Genomic DNA, 15910 nt, shown 5'->3' on the forward strand with positions numbered 1-15910 from the left:
TTTTATTCCCCTTTCTACATTTGTCGAATGTATGCCAAGTACTCGCTCTCAATGCGAGAAATTAAAGATACCATTCGACAGACCTGAGCGTTATCTAAGACTATAACGCCGGATACAAGATTTGATACGAGAACATCGTATCAAGCTAAATCTTCTCGATCCTAATATCCCTATTCCTGAACCAGTTGTCGCATCTCGAAAAATATGATTCCACGTGATGGTCGTGGAAAAATTATGTTCGAACAGAGTCGCCACCGAACTTTATGTATTCCAATGAAGGAATAGGAAGATATCGATAAAACCTTTTAGAAAATAGAATGATGGTCGTCGCAACCATATTCGGGTTCGGGAGTCGATTACGCAAGGAGAAGGTATTAGCACCCCTCACGTCCGTTGTACTCAACGGGAACCTTTTAGTCTAATTTTGCTATTTGAATGTTAGTCGCTTTCTTCGAGTAATTTAAAATATTGAAAAGAGATGGATGAGAACCTCAGAAGGGGAAAGGGAGGTTTTTTATTAGTGTGCTCGCCAAGATCTCGCAATCTCGTGCCTACGTATCCTTATGATGCAATAAGGAAATCAGAGCATTCGTAGTTCAGGGTACTACGAATATTTGGTGTGTTTTGTTTTGATGAACGACTGTGTAGGTCGGCGTTCTAACGGCTAAACGCTGGCTTGTCTACTCTCGGTAGAGGCTCTAGCACTGGTTTGTTGTGCGCATTAGAAAGGATTTACAGTGTTCTTTTGAAAAGAGGGTTTTGGTCACGCGGGGGTGACAAGTTGATTTGATGCGTTTGGGTGTTTGGTGGATTGGTTTCGATCGCACGAGGGTGAGAAGTTAGGTTTTAATGTGTTTGAGATGTTTTTGAAGAACAATGAAAGATTGAGCAATGTAGTGTACACCAATCGTCCAATTCTTTCGAGGAATAATAAGGCGATCGCCTTCTATTCCCTTTTCGTTCGAATTATTTTGAAAGTTTGCTTGTGGATGTTGAATATGCACGGTAGTGAGGCGTACACCTCCTACTTGCTTATTCAAAGAATAATGAGGCGTACGCCACTTATTCCTTTATCCAAGTTTATTTAAAATGTATTAATCAGAAGTCGATGATTCGTGCAATATGGCGGGCGCCAATTATTCAAACAATCGAGAGATGGTGAGGCTAATGCCTCCCATCTTTTATCATCCGAAGTTTAATTTAAGAAGAAAGGTTTTTAAATATTATATTTGTTATAAAAGATGATTTGAATTTATTCGATTGTGGTTTAAATTTGATGACGAAGATTCGAGCAATGTGGCGTACGCCAATTATCCGAATAATCGAAAGATAATGAGACGTACGCCTCCTATCCCTTTATTATCGGAAATAATTAAAAGAATTTGGAATTTGTAATTGATTTAAAAGAAATGATTTGAAATGTTATGGTTTGATATTTAAATTAGATGACGAAAATTCGAGCCATGTGGCGTACGCCAATTATTCAAATAGTCGAGAGATAGTGAAGCAGAGGCTTACTATTCTCCTTTTCATCCAAAGCTTTAGATTTATAAAAATAGCATTTTCATGAATTATAGTTGATTTGGAAGAATAATTTGAAATCAAACTTGTTTATTCACTTATTAACACTACTCACTCAATTGAACATGTATTGTATCCATAGTTAAAACTCATAATAGGACCAATCAAGAAACTTGAATTAAAATAATAGTTTATTTATCAATATCATAAAAATGAATATAGTATATAACTTATGAAATATATTTTTTTTAAAAATAAAATAAGGGTATATGAGAACAAAGGAAAATCAGATTACCAAAACCAACAAGAGACCTTGAAGTAACAAGGAATTTCGAAATGGGCCATCTTGCAGCAATCGACCCAGTAAAGAACAAGACCAACATGGATCGGAGTGGGCCTTAAGCCCAACTCCATCCCAATCCAATCCACCACGTTTGAAGTGAAATTCAAAAAGAAAGGAAGGCAGCTGTATAGCTGCTCCGCGTTTGAAGGATGACCGTTCGGTCTTATCTACTCAATTACCAGGGAGACGCGTGGCTTTCTTGGGGATGGTTCTAATTTAATGCTATAATAATTGCCTACCGTTACAATTAATATGCACTTTAACGTTATGTTGTTAATGGACATAAATCCTGCAGTAATCAATTAATTAACTATAAATAAAACAATAAGCCTACAATTAGAACACTGATCTCTCTTCTATCTCTGTCAACGCTCCGTTTTCTCTTCCAAAGTGAAACTGCTCACAAATCAACCTCAGCATGGATACAAAACCGAACTTCTCTCTCACGCATCACATAGACAAACAAGACCCTTTTCTTTCTCAACCTGTAAGCAAAGATGAACACCTCACGATGTTCTTCGTCATAGCCTTAGCGTAACCACAACGAAGAAGAAACTCTAATTTCAACAATGAAATCCAAGACAAGAAAACCACGACCGAACAAACACTATATCCAAACTTAAATCAGAACTTAGAGCTTAGATCTACCAACAAATTTCTACGGATCACAACAAAATTTCCTATGAATCTACAACAATCCGGGCTACATGATACTATCGCTGCCTCAGAGAGGTCGAATAAAGAGTGAAAGACGTCACCGGAGACTTGCGATTTCGGCGAGAATCCGACGGATGTTTACCTCAAGTGAGTGTCTTTCTTTGTGTGAGTCCTTCTCCCATTTTCGTTTAGCTTTCGATTCTTCTCTCTTCTTCTTCCTTCTTTGCTTTGTGTGTATCTCTATCAAGGTGAGAGGTTTAGCTCTGTTCCAAAATGAGCTTCGACGTGAATGCTCAAAAGGAATTTTTAGAGAAGAGCTTTGAGTGAGGTTATGGGGATCTTTTTGCAGCGTTTCTGTCAGCGTGACGGTATTTTCTCCTCTTTTTCCCTTGCAGCGATCGGGGTTGCTACCAAGGTAGTGGTTTTTAGCTCAAACTTGTTGAGATTCAGTGTGAAATCTCAACAGGCTTAGAAATTTTAGAGCTCTAATAAGTGTTTTGGATTTGTTTTCCGTAGAGTAACGAAGCTCTAGGAAGGAGTCCCCTTTCAATCGGTTAGATCCACTTTTTATAGAGTGAAATGAGGTCCCCAAAATCCTGTGCGGATCATTGGCAGCTGATGCAAAAAGAATCATTCCGTTGGCAGGGGATTTTCCTTAGATTTCGTGGGGACCAAAGGTATGTGAGTCATTTCCTTGTTTTGTCTGTAGTGAAATCCACCAAAAAATATGGTCCTGCATTAGCTCCATTTTACTGTTGTGGAATACTTGTGTTCTTGTGGTAAAAATCTCAGTTTTTACTGTCTTATTCACAACTCAATGCTTGATTTGTTTCTTTAATTCGCAGGTTTCTATGTTGCTTTAATCATGGCAACACTATATACAATTCCAGAAGCAACTGGCTCGGCTGCGATCACTAGAGTTTCAAATGCATTAGGAGATGGACATCCACAAGCAGCACGATTGTCTATGTATGCTTCTATGACTCTTGCTCCAGATTTGCTTTGGTGTGAACTTTGTCTGGTTGCAGGACATTGGCTTGGAAATGCAATCCTCCTTAAAGCTTTTGTTGCCTACTGACTTGCATCATGATTTACGCAAATCATGCATCCCTGGTTGGCTAAGTCACATTGCCTGTAGGTCCTTTATGCATTTCCTTGACTAAAAAAGGCTTGTGCTTCTTCTGTTTTGACTCCGTTTTTCCCGCTGCCGTAGCAGCTTTTAATTTAGACTTTCCATTTTGCAGCTCATGGTTTATGTGTCCATGTGAGCATGTGATGGGTTTACATTACTCATAGTGCCATGGTCGGTTAGCTCATTTGGTTTCAATGCCTGATTATGAAGCTATTTGGTTATCCATTTGATTGCTGTTGCAGGTTGCAGTTTAGTCAAAATTCTTCTTGGATGGTCTGGACTGTTGTGTGTAGCTTAAATTTGTAGCAGGATTTGGTTGTAACTTTGGTGAACCTTCTGTTGTAACAGGTAGTCTCGAAACCATGTGTGCAACCCAATTCCACATCTATGCATTGTGTCAATGCCGACGATGATAGGTGTCCTGCAGCAGGTTATTTGTACATTAGTTTGAAGGGTTGTAATGTATTGTTCTCCTTGTATTTGATGCTTTTTGTGGTTTTGTATTGACCGTCCGGGTCTTGTGACGACATCTCTTCCTGCATTCTCAAATGGCACTGACTTTTGGATTTAAAATCCTGTGTGTTATCGTCTCCTGCTAGAAGGTGTCTTGCGTGAAAAAGCCTTTGGGAGGTTATTCAAAGTCTCCCTAGTATCTCACGCTTGGACCGGCCATCAGTTAGAACTAACTAGGGTTATTTATATGTTTGTGTACTGGTTTTGATTATGGTTGTAATGCTTGTAAAGCAATTGACTTAGTATGTCAAAACAACGATGTAACCGATTGTAATGTGATGATGCGTCTGGTTTTTGTTTTGTCAACCGTTGTAACACCCATTGTAAGGTTCCTTATTGCCAATTCTCGCTTGATTCGGCATGGACAACTCATTTCTGTGTTGGTTTGAGAATTAGTAAATATTTTGACAATGGGTTGACGAAAAGAAGTAAAGGATGGCATCACCAAAGGGTTGGTGGAAAAGGAATTCTATATGTAGTATCATCATCAAAGGGTTGACGGAAAGAACTTCATTATGGAGTGGCATCATCAAAGGGTTGATGGAAGTAATTAAAAGAAGTCATCACCAAAAGGTTGGTGGAAAATAACTCGTCATCGTCAAAGGGTTGACAGAAAAGATTGTCATCATCAGAGGGTTGATGGAAAAGAGACTTCACTATGGAGTGACATCATCAAAGGGTTAATGAAAGTAATTAAAAGAAGTCATCACCAAAGGGTTGGTGGAAAAAGGAGTTATATATGTAGTATCATCGTCAAAGGGTTGACGGAAAGAGGCTTCACTATGGAGTGGCATCATCAAAGGGTTGATGGAAAATAATTGTCATCATCAAAGGGTTGACGGAAAGAAACTTCACTAGGGAGTGGCATCATCAAAGGGTTGATGGAAAGAAACTTCACTAGGGAGTGACATCATCAAAGGGTTGATGGACAATAATTTTGTCATCGTCAAAGGGTTGACGGAAGGAAACTTCACTAGGGAGTGGCATCATCAAAGGGTTGATGGACAATAATTTTGTCATTGTCAAAGGGTTGACGGAAGTAATTAAAGGATGTCATCACCAAAGGGTTGGTGGAAAGGATTTGCCATAGTCAAAGGGTTGACGGAAAGAAAATTTGTCATCGTCAAAGGGTTGACAGAAAGAAACTTCACTATGGAGTGGCATCACCAAGTGGTTGATGGAAAAGTATTATCATCATCAGAAGGCTGATGGAAAAGAGGATTCACTATGGAGTGGCATCACCAAAGGGTTGATGGAAAATGTTTGTCGTAAAATATCGTCATCAGAGGGCTGATGGAAAAGATTGTCATCATCAGAGGGCTGATGGAAAAGAAAATTCAGGTTATGCCCTTATCAAATGGTTGATAGGAAGGAATTATTATGTTATGTATGCATATGATGCATGTTAATGAAGATTTATCATTTTTGCGAGAGAGATCTTTGATATGCGACTTCCCTATTCGGAAGGAAAGTCATGTGTGTTTATTGTATGCAGTGCATGTGGTAATGCAAGATGAATATTGGTTATTTTTTGGATTGATCTCCCTTTTTGAAGGTAAGACTTTCTGGGTACCAATGTTGATTGGATTTGAGTTTATGAAGATGCCAGCAAAGTGGACTTTCAGTGGTTGCCAACATGGATTGGACTTTGGTTTAGGAGATGCCAATAGGGCTTGGACTATGATTTTGGAGATGCCAACAAAGTGGACTTTTATTTTTGGTAGCTGCTAATATGGATTGGACTTTGTTTTTTTTTGGTAATTGCCAATTTGGATTGGACTTTGGTTGGTGAAAGGTTTTGACTTCCCGACATTCTGTATTTTGACGATGCGATGATCAGAAGATAGATTTGGATGCTTTTGGTGCCCCAAGTTTGATCATTTGCTGATAGACTGTGTATTTGTTCTTGAGAGAACCTCAACTTCTTTGCCTGATATGCCTTGATAGTTTACAAATAATTTTGTGAGCGTAGCGACGTAATCAATGCATGATGATTGTGCTTTTGCTCTGCCCCAAGGCTCTTTGGAACTTGTCTGCCCCAGTGTGTAGGGATTAACCTTTGAAAGGAAATCCTGGGAACGATCATACCATGGGTTGAACCAATTTGCCCCAATGTATGAGTCTTTCTGTAATTTGCCCCTGATTGAGATTTTGAAAGGCTTGCCCCAGATTGACTGAGTATGTTGTAATAATTTGCCTCCTTGATCCACTAATGCTTGGAGATTTCTTTCAGTCTGATCAGTTCCTAATCATTGGATACCATGCCCCTAATCCATAGGGTTAGGGAATAGTCTTGATTCGGGTCAGCATTGACGAACGATAAAGTTCTTCTAATTACTTCTTTGAAGTTCCTTGATGTCAAGTACCTACTTGCAGTTAAAACTCGTTTATTTAATCAATGGTAATTTTAATGCAATATTCATGCAGGTTTGAAAAATCATTTATTGAGGTGATGTGATAGTGTGTGACGAATGAACCATTAGATCAAACACATTGCTGATTTAGCTAGTGTGTGAAAGATACAGTGAGAGTATGATACCAATATAGGCGATTTAGCAAATATTTAGGAGTCAGTTTACGCAACCTTGTTGTAGTATGCTTTCAGAATAAACCCTATCTCAATTAGGTCTTTTAAGGGTTGTAACGTGGTCTGGTTCATGGTTTTTTTGAACAAAAGGATATAAGGCTCAAAGTTTATTTTAGCCCACCCCTTCTTCATGATGATCTCCAATCATATGTCCAGTTAACTCAACACACACATTCGACTTTTAATAGAGTTCAATGGTGTACAGATGAGGATCCAAGATTCGCTTGAAATGGCAGTCACCTTATTTTGCTCTTCATAGATGTCCATGCCCCATTGATTCTTGATATGGTGGTCACTGCATCTTGTTTTGTTTCATATAGGGTTTTCGTGACCTTTCTTGATTTTTGTTTTGATCCCTAACTTTTGCCTGGACCGCTTTTTTGAAGTTTTTTAGTCCACCGGGATTGCCCTAATTTTTGCCTAAGTCTCCTTTTTGGGTGTTCGACTTAGCGGGCTCTTTCTTTGATTTTTTTGGAAGATTATGACTGCTAAGTCATTGGTCATTGAAGAACAACTGTCATAACTTTGGTATTTTTCAAGGTTCCTTCGACAGTTCAAGATGTGTGCGAAGAAGGGCACGTGGTTGATCCTCATACGGGATGTCTCATCTTGTAATTTGAATGCGTAGTCAAATTAACCGAACACTACCTTGCCCTAGGTTAAATGTAAGGGTTTGTAAATCCGAAAGAAACTCCTACTTCTAGGCTCAAAGTGGTTGACTAGGGATTAACTTCTTATCTCTCCAGTGTTTGGGGATTTGAAATAATGCCTGTACATCATCAGCAAGGTTTTATCCGAAAGCATACAATCAACAATTATGGGTATTTCGTTTTCGTCATTCTCTCTTCAATCTTTGCTAAAACAACAGTTTGATAAGTGAATGGGAGAAATATTTTTTATATCAATGGAAAAAATGAGTGAATACGAAAGGATTCGTTCAAAACATGCATAATCATTTCATTAATATTACCATTAAAGGAAATCAACAATACTTGAAAGCAGATAAGTACTTAACATGCAAATAAAAATACAAATGAAATGTGAGGAATAGCCGAATGGTTGCCAGTGCAGAGGAATCTCTCTCGTGCCTGGTTCACTACTGGGCTAGCCTTCTTCAGAGTAGTGGTATTTCTCCTCATCGAGACTAGTACGATAATCATCTTCAGACCAATTCTCGGAAATCTCCTTCGTTGTTTGGACTGATGGACCCGCATAGCTAGGCGAAGCAGTATTACTGATTTGCAAGCTTTGAGGCGCAAATGAGAACATCTTGGAATCAAGCAGGGTTTGTACTTTGCTCTTAAGCACTTTGCAACCTTCAGTTGAATGCCCCTGTGCCCCAGCATGGAAGTCACACCGGGCGTTGGCGTCAAAGCCTGGTGGATATGGAGGACTTACTGGTTTTAGCTCCTTTGGCACTATCAATCCCCTCTTAATCAAATATGGAAGTGCTTGACTGTATGGCATTGGGAGCGGATCAATATGTCTCTCTGGCTTTCTTGGCCTTTGTTGAGCATGCTGGCGCTGCTGATGTGGAGTGTTATGTCGTTTGTATGGCTGCTGAGGTGGAATCCATCGTTGATATTGAGGAGGTCCTTGAGTTGTAGGATATTGACCATGTGGAGAGAATGGTGTCTGGTGTGAAGCTTGTGGAGCTTCCCAGACTGCATTAATTTCAGCCTCTTCTTCCTTTTGGGAACTAGGAATAAATTCACTCTCCATACTCTGGCTATTTGAGGCGCATTGGATTTTTCCACTTTTGAGGCCATTCTCGATGCGTTCTCCAATTGACACCAAGTGAGCGAAGTCTGATGCTGCACTGCTAATCATCCTTTCGAAGTAAGGACTTTGCAAGGTATCCCTGAATAATTCCATCACTTCTTTGTCTAAGAGTGGTGGTTCAACACGAGCTGCTAACTCTTTCCATCTTTGGGCATACCCTCTGAAGGATTCATTGCTTTCCTGAGATAAGGCTCTCAACTGCATGCGATCGGGAGCCATGTCCAAATTGTATTTGTACTGATTCAAAAAAGCGTTAGCTAGGTCCATCCATGACTGAACATGATTCCTTTCTAATTTCATATACCAACTCAATGATGCCCTAGTCAAACTGTCCTGAAAACAGTGAATCATTAACTTATCATTGTGGGCATGAGAGGTAATTTTTCGACAAAACATCACCAAATGGTGCTTTGGACAGCTATCCCCTTTGTACTTCTCAAATTCTGGTACTTTGAATTTTGGGGGTATAACTAGGCCAGGTACCAAACACATGTCTAAGGCACTCTGTTCAATAATATCTTATCCTTCTATGGCCTTGAGTCTTTTCTCTAGCACGCAACATCTTTTAGCAATCTCATCATCTTGTGGTTGTTCAGTATTAACCACAAGGCTTGTCCCATGGGAATCTGGCATGGAGAATGCAAAGCTATGATACTCAACATCATCATGATATGAGGAACCCTTATCTCGAACAATATGACGTTCTTGTACAACCGAGTTATTAATTGGGGTTCGCGCAAGCTGAGGTTGGGTAAGACTATTTACTGGAGCTAACACCACATTCTCAACCACTGCAGTCTGCTGAATGTTGTCCTCCCTTTTTGCTAAATCTATCATAGCCTCCATAAGTTGGTTTATTTGGTTTTTCATCGAGTCAACATCTCCTCTCAATGCAATATGACTTTGCTCCAACGGGTCCATAACATTTCTAGAACTACTTCAAGTCCGATACGAATGTCGGGAATTCAACTGCGGGTTATGGACAAAAGATGGGATTAGTTTTTTTTGTTTATGAAAATGATATGCAATTCATGCTGATGAGATGAGAATGCATGAAATTTTGTATTTAGGTATGCAAAGGAAATGTAATTCAGGTATAGTTAGGATCCAGGATAACATGGGTATCATATGGTACACCCTATGCCGAGGTTCTATGTTTTCTCCCCCACACACAAAGGATGGCTCCTAAGGTTATTCCTTTCCAAGACAGAACTTAGAGTCATGGATTGTGTTCAACATCCCATCGCAATAATGGGCTAGCCACATTGTGATGAGAGTTATGAATCAATCTATTCTAAGTGGGATCCTCGTATTGTTCGAACAGGGTGTAAACCCCTCAGTTCAATACTACACAATCGCCAATCATGAAGACGGACTTCGGCTTAAGGCGAGGTTCCTAGAGTCATGGACCATGTTCAATGTTTCCTGGCAATAATGGGCTAGCCATATTATGATGGGAATTCTGAACAAATCTACTCTAGGTGGAGTTCTCGTATTGTCCCAACGAGGTGTACACCCCTCGGTTCAATACTACACAACTCCGGGTTCTAAGTTCTTCTCAAAGCTCGGGTACGGAGCTTATCTCACAACATGTGTCAGAAACCATAGATCACCCAACATAATAGCAGAATAAATCACATAGCATATATAATACAACAAGATATAAAGAAGTAATAAGGAAGAAAACAATATTTTAACATTCATAGCAATTTGAACTAAAATACGCCTGACTCTCTCTAGCATGGAGCTTGTCCCCAGCAGAGTCGCCATCTGTCGCATCTCGAAAAATACGATTCCTCACGATGGTCGCGGAAAAATTAAGTTCGAACAGAGTCGCCATTGAACTTTATTTATTCCAATGAAGGAATAGGAAAATATCGATAAAACCTTTTAGAAAATAGAATGATGGTCGTCGCAACCATATTCGGGTTCGGGAGTCGATTACGCAAGGGGAAGGTATTAGCACCCCTCAAGTCCGTTGTACTCAACGGGAACCTTTTAGTCTAATTTTGCTATTTGAATGTTAGTCGCTTTCTTCGAGTAATTTAAAATATTGAAAAGAGATGGATGAGAACCTCAGAAGGGGAAAAAGGAGGTTTTTTATTAGTGTGCTCGCTAAGATCTCGCAATCTCGTGCCTACGTATCCTTATGGTGCAATAAGGAAATCAGAGCATTCGTAGTTTGGGGTACTACGAATATTTGGTGTGTTTTGTTTTGATGAACGACTGTGTAGGTTGGTGTTCTAACGGCTAAATGCTGGCTTGTCTACTCTCGGTAGAGGCTCTAGCACTGGTTTGTTGTGCGCATTAGAAAGGATTTACAGTGTTCTTTTGAAAAGAGGGTTTTGGTCACGCGGGGGTGACAAGTTGATTTGATGCGTTTGGGTGTTTGGTGGATTGGTTTCGATCGCACGAGGGCGAGAAGTTAGGTTTAATGTGTTTGAGATGTTTTTGAAGAACAACGAAAGATTGAGCAATGTGGTGTACACCAATCGTCCAATTCTTTCGAGGAATAATAAGGCGACCGCCTTCTATTCCCTTTTCGTTTGAATTATTTTGAAAGTTTGCTTGTGGATGTTGAATATGCACGGTAGTGAGGCGTACGCCTCCTACTTGCTTATTCAAAGAATAATGAGGCGTACGCCACTTATTCCTTTATCCAAGTTTATTTAAAATGTATTAATCGGAAGTCGATGATTCGTGCAATATGGCGGGCGCCAATTATTCAAACAATCGAGAGATGGTGAGACTAATGCCTCCCATCTTTTATCATTCGAAGTTTAATTTAAGAAGAAAGGTTTTTAAATATTGTATTTGTTATAAAAGATGATTTGAATTTATTCGATTGTGGTTTAAATTTGATGACGAAGATTCGAGCAATGTGGCGTACGCCAGTTATTCGAATAATCGAAAGATAATGAGGCGTACGCCTCCTATCCCTTTATTATCGGAAATAATTAAATGAATTTGGAATTTGTAATTGATTTAAAAGAAATGATTTGAAATGTTATGGTTTGATATTTAAATTAGATGACGAAAATTCGAGCAATGTGGTGTACGCCAATTATTCAAATAGTCGAGAGATAGTGAAGCGGAGGCTTACTATTCTCCTTTTCATCCAAAGCTTTAGATTTATAAAAATAGCATTTTCATGAATTATAGTTGATTTGGAAGAATAATTTGAAATCAAACTTGTTTATTCACTTATTAACACTACCCACTCAATTGAACATGTATTGTATCCATGGTTAAAACTCATAATAGGACCAATCAAGAAACTTGAATTAAAATAATAGTTTATTTATCAATATCTTAAAAATGAATATAGTAGATAACTTATGAAATATATATTTTTTTAAAAATAAAATAAGGGTGTATGAGAACAAAGGAAAATCAGATTACCAAAACCAACAAGAGACCTTGAAGTAACAAGGAATTTCGAAATGGGCCATCTTGTAGCAATCGGCCCAGTAAAGAACAAGATCAACATGGATCAGAGTGGGCCTTAAGCCCAACTCCATCCCAATCCAATCCACCACGTTTGAAGTGAAATTCAAAAAGAAAGGAAGGCAGCTGTATAGTTGCTCCACGTTTGAAGGATGACCGTTCGGTCTTATCTACTCAATTACCAGGGAGACGCGTGGCTTTCTTGGGGATGGTTCTAATTTAATGCTATAATAATTGCCTAGCGTTACAATTAATATGCACTTTAACGTTATGTTGTTAATGGACATAAATCCTGCAGTAATCAATTAATTAACTACAAATAAAACAATAAGCCTACAATTAGAACACTGATCTCTCTTCTATCCCTGTCAATGCTCCGTTTTCTCTTCCAAAGTGAAACTGCTCACAAATCAACCTCAGCATGGATACAAAACCGAACTTCTCTCTCACTCATCACACAGACAAACAAGACCCTTTTCTTTCTCAACCTGTAAGCAAAGATGAACACCTCACGATGTTCTTCGTCAAAGCCTTAGCGTAACCATAACGAAAAACAAACTCTGATTTCAACAATGAAATCCAAGACAAGAAAACCATGACCGAACAAACACTATATCCAAACTTAAATCAGAACTTAGAGCTTAGATCTACCAACAAATTTCTACGGATCACAACAAAATTTCCTATGAATCTACAACAATCCGGGCTACATGATACTATCGCTGCCTCAGAGAGGTCGAATAAAGAGTGAAAGACGTCACCGGAGACTTGCGACTCCGGCGAGAATCCGACGGATGTTTACCTCAAGTGAGTGTCTTTCTTTGTGTGAGTCCTTCTCCCGTTTTCGTTTAATTTTCGATTCTTCTCTCTTCTTCTTCCTTCTTTACTTTGTGTGTATCTCTATCAAGGTGAGAGGTTTAACTCTATTCCAAAATGAGCTTCGACGTGAATGATCAAAAGGAATTTTTAGAGAAGAGCTTTGAGTGAGGTTATGGGGATCTTTTTGCAGCGTTTCTGTCAGCGTGGCAATATTTTCTCCTCTTTTTCCCTTGCAGCGATCGGGGTTGCTACCAAGGTAGTGGTTTTTAGCTCAAACTTGTTGAGATTCAGTGTGAAATCTCAACAGGCTTAGAAATTTTAGAGCTCTAATAAGTGTTTTGGATTTGTTTTCCGCAGAGTAACGAAGCTCTAGGAAGGAGTCCCCTTTCAATCGGTTAGATCCTCTTTTTATAGAGTGAAATGAGGTTCCCAAAATCCTGTGCGGATCATTGGCAGCTGGTGCAAAAAGAATCATTCCGTTGGCAGGGGATTTTCCTTAGATTTCGTGGGGACCAAAGGTATGTGAGTCATTTCCTTGTTTTGTCTGTAGTGAAATCCACCAAAAAATATGGTCATGCATTAGCTCCATTTTACTGCTGTGGAATACTTGTGTTCTTGTGGTAAAAATCTCAGTTTTTACTGTCTTATTCACAACTCAATGCTTGATTTATTTCTTTAATTCGCAGGTTTCTATGTTGCTTTAATCATGGCAACACTATATACAATTCCAGAAGCAACTGGCTCGGCTGCGATCACTAGAGTTTCAAATGCATTAGGAGCTGGATATCCACAAGCAACACGATTGTCTGTGTATACTTCTATGACTCTTGCTCCAGATTTGCTTTGGTGTGAACTTTGTCTGGTTGCAGGACATTGGCTTGGAAATGCAATCCTCCTTAAAGCTTTTGTTACCTACTGACTTGCATCATGATTTACGCAAATCATGCATCCCTGGTTGGCTAAGTCACATTGCCTGTAGGTCCTTTATGCATTTCCTTGACTGAAAAGGCTTGTGCTTCTTCTGTTTTGACTCCATTTTTCCCGCTGTCGTAGCAGCTTTTAATTTAGACTTTCCATTTTGCAGCTCATGGTTTATGTGTCCATGTGAGCATGTGATGGGTTTACATTACTCATAGTGCCATGGTCGGTTAGCTCATTTGGTTTCAATGCCTGATTATGAAGCTATTTTGTTATCCATTTGATTGCTGTTGCAGGTTGCAGTTTAGTCAAAATTCTTCTTGGATGGTCTGGACTGTTGTGTGTAGCTTAAATTTGTAGCAGAATTTGGTTGTAACTTTGGTGAACCTTCTGTTGTAACAGGTAGTCTCGAAACCATGTGTGCAGCCCAATTCCACATCTATGCATTGTGTCAACGCCGACGATGATAGGTGTCCTGCAGCAGGTTATTTGTACATTAGTTTGAAGGGTTGTAATGTATTGTTCTCCTTGTATTTGATGCTTTTTGTGGTTTTGTATTGACAGTCCGGGTCTTGTGACGACATCTCTTCCTGCATTCTCAAATGGCACTGACTTTTGGATTTAAAATCCTGTGTGTTATCGTCTCCTGCTAGAAGGTGTCTTGCGTGAAAAAGCCTTTGGGAGGTTATTCAAAGTCTCCCTAGTATCTCACGCTTGGACCGACCATCAGTTAGAACTAACTAGGGTTATTTATATGTTTGTGTACTGGTTTTGATTATGGCTGTAATGCTTGTAAAGCAATTGACTTAGTATGTCAAAACAACGATGTAACCGATTGTAATGTGATGATGCGTCTGGTTTTTGTTTTGTCAACCGTTGTAACACCCATTGTAAGGTTCCTTATTGCCAATTCTCGCTTGATTCGGCATGGACAACTCATTTCTGTGTTGGTTTGAGAATTAGTAAATATTTTGACAATTATTCTTGGTTGTGTAGCGGTGTATTCGTCACTTTATGATTTATTGACTAAATCAAAAGCAAAGCATACAAGGAATCGAGTCGCCACCGCACTTTTATTTATCCTAAGAAATGGCTAAAAAGCGAACAAAAGCCTAAGAAGTTTTACACATAGAAAACTAATGAAAAGATCAGAGAATCTGGGTAAGGGGTTAATTACGCAATGGGAAGGTGTTAGGCACCCAAAACGTCCTAGGTACTCCTAGGGAGCCCTTTTCACACTTGTTGAATGAAAATGTTTATTTGTTTATGACATATTGTGCAAACATGACTGGGATGATGAGAAAAGAATATACAATTTTTATTGTTTTTGTGTTTGAACGGATGAACCCGTTGCCTACGTACCTTTCCATGAAAAGGTAAAGGATCAAAACGCCGTAGTTCGGCTAAAAGATTTCCAAAATATGAATGGGTTCATTTTAAAACAAGAGCACTAAGGCTTTTCATTACCAATGGGAGAAAACTCAACCTGAATCAACAATCCACCATGCGAGGACGGCTTCAACATACTAGTAAGGGGTTAACCCTATAATAAGTATGGAAGACTTACAATCAACTCACTAAGGATAAGGTAAGATTTACATCAACCACTATGGTAATTGAAACCTACGGCTAATGTATGAAAACATATTAACAATGGACAAAGCCACAAAACAATTGAATGGGTGAAGTTAATTGATTATGAGTATTTACAAAATATGGTCAAGGTATGATTAGGATTGATTCAAAGAAGTGTTATGAAATGGAGTTTGAAAAGTCAAAGACTTAGGGTCCAGGTTTCTAATTTGAAAAGACATGAAGATGTTTGCACAATAGTTCAAAGTTTTTGAATTAACAATGTGAAAAGGGAGTTTAGGACAAAGAGGGTATGGATGAAGGAGTGTAAAACTTCTCAGAAGTTCACCTCTTGAGATCATATAGAAGATGATTCAAGTGTGTCCTTAGGAATAAGCAAATGAGCAATAACAAATAAACAAGACAAATGATACCGGATGCCAATTGCTGGAGTTACTCCAATCTCACAAACAAAGGTGGATACCGGATACCAATCAATGGATTTACACCAGTCTCCTAAAACAAACAAGGATATCAGATGCCAATAAATGGACTTATTCCAACCTCCCAAAACAAAACAAAACCTGGATATCAGATGCCAATCTATCTGGGCTTACTC

At 39.0% G+C, this 15910-nt stretch overlaps 1 long non-coding RNA gene across 2 annotated transcripts; it reads left to right on the forward strand.

Moving 5' to 3' along the window:
• The first annotated feature begins 2639 nt into the window (after positions 1 to 2639).
• Positions 2640 to 14640, forward strand: LOC127078406 (uncharacterized). Of its 2 annotated transcripts, none has more exons than XR_007787855.1 (5): positions 2640 to 2668; positions 12891 to 13057; positions 13159 to 13319; positions 13488 to 13776; positions 13886 to 14640. It is a non-coding gene; the product is annotated as an uncharacterized LOC127078406 (long non-coding RNA). The 2 variants fall into 2 exon arrangements; XR_007787854.1 differs by lacking the exon at positions 2640 to 2668 and adding an exon at positions 12222 to 12789.
• Positions 14641 to 15910: the final 1270 nt, after the last annotated feature.

This window comes from Lathyrus oleraceus, chromosome 5 (genome assembly GCF_024323335.1).
Source record: "Lathyrus oleraceus cultivar Zhongwan6 chromosome 5, CAAS_Psat_ZW6_1.0, whole genome shotgun sequence".
NCBI lineage: Eukaryota > Viridiplantae > Streptophyta > Magnoliopsida > Fabales > Fabaceae > Lathyrus > Lathyrus oleraceus.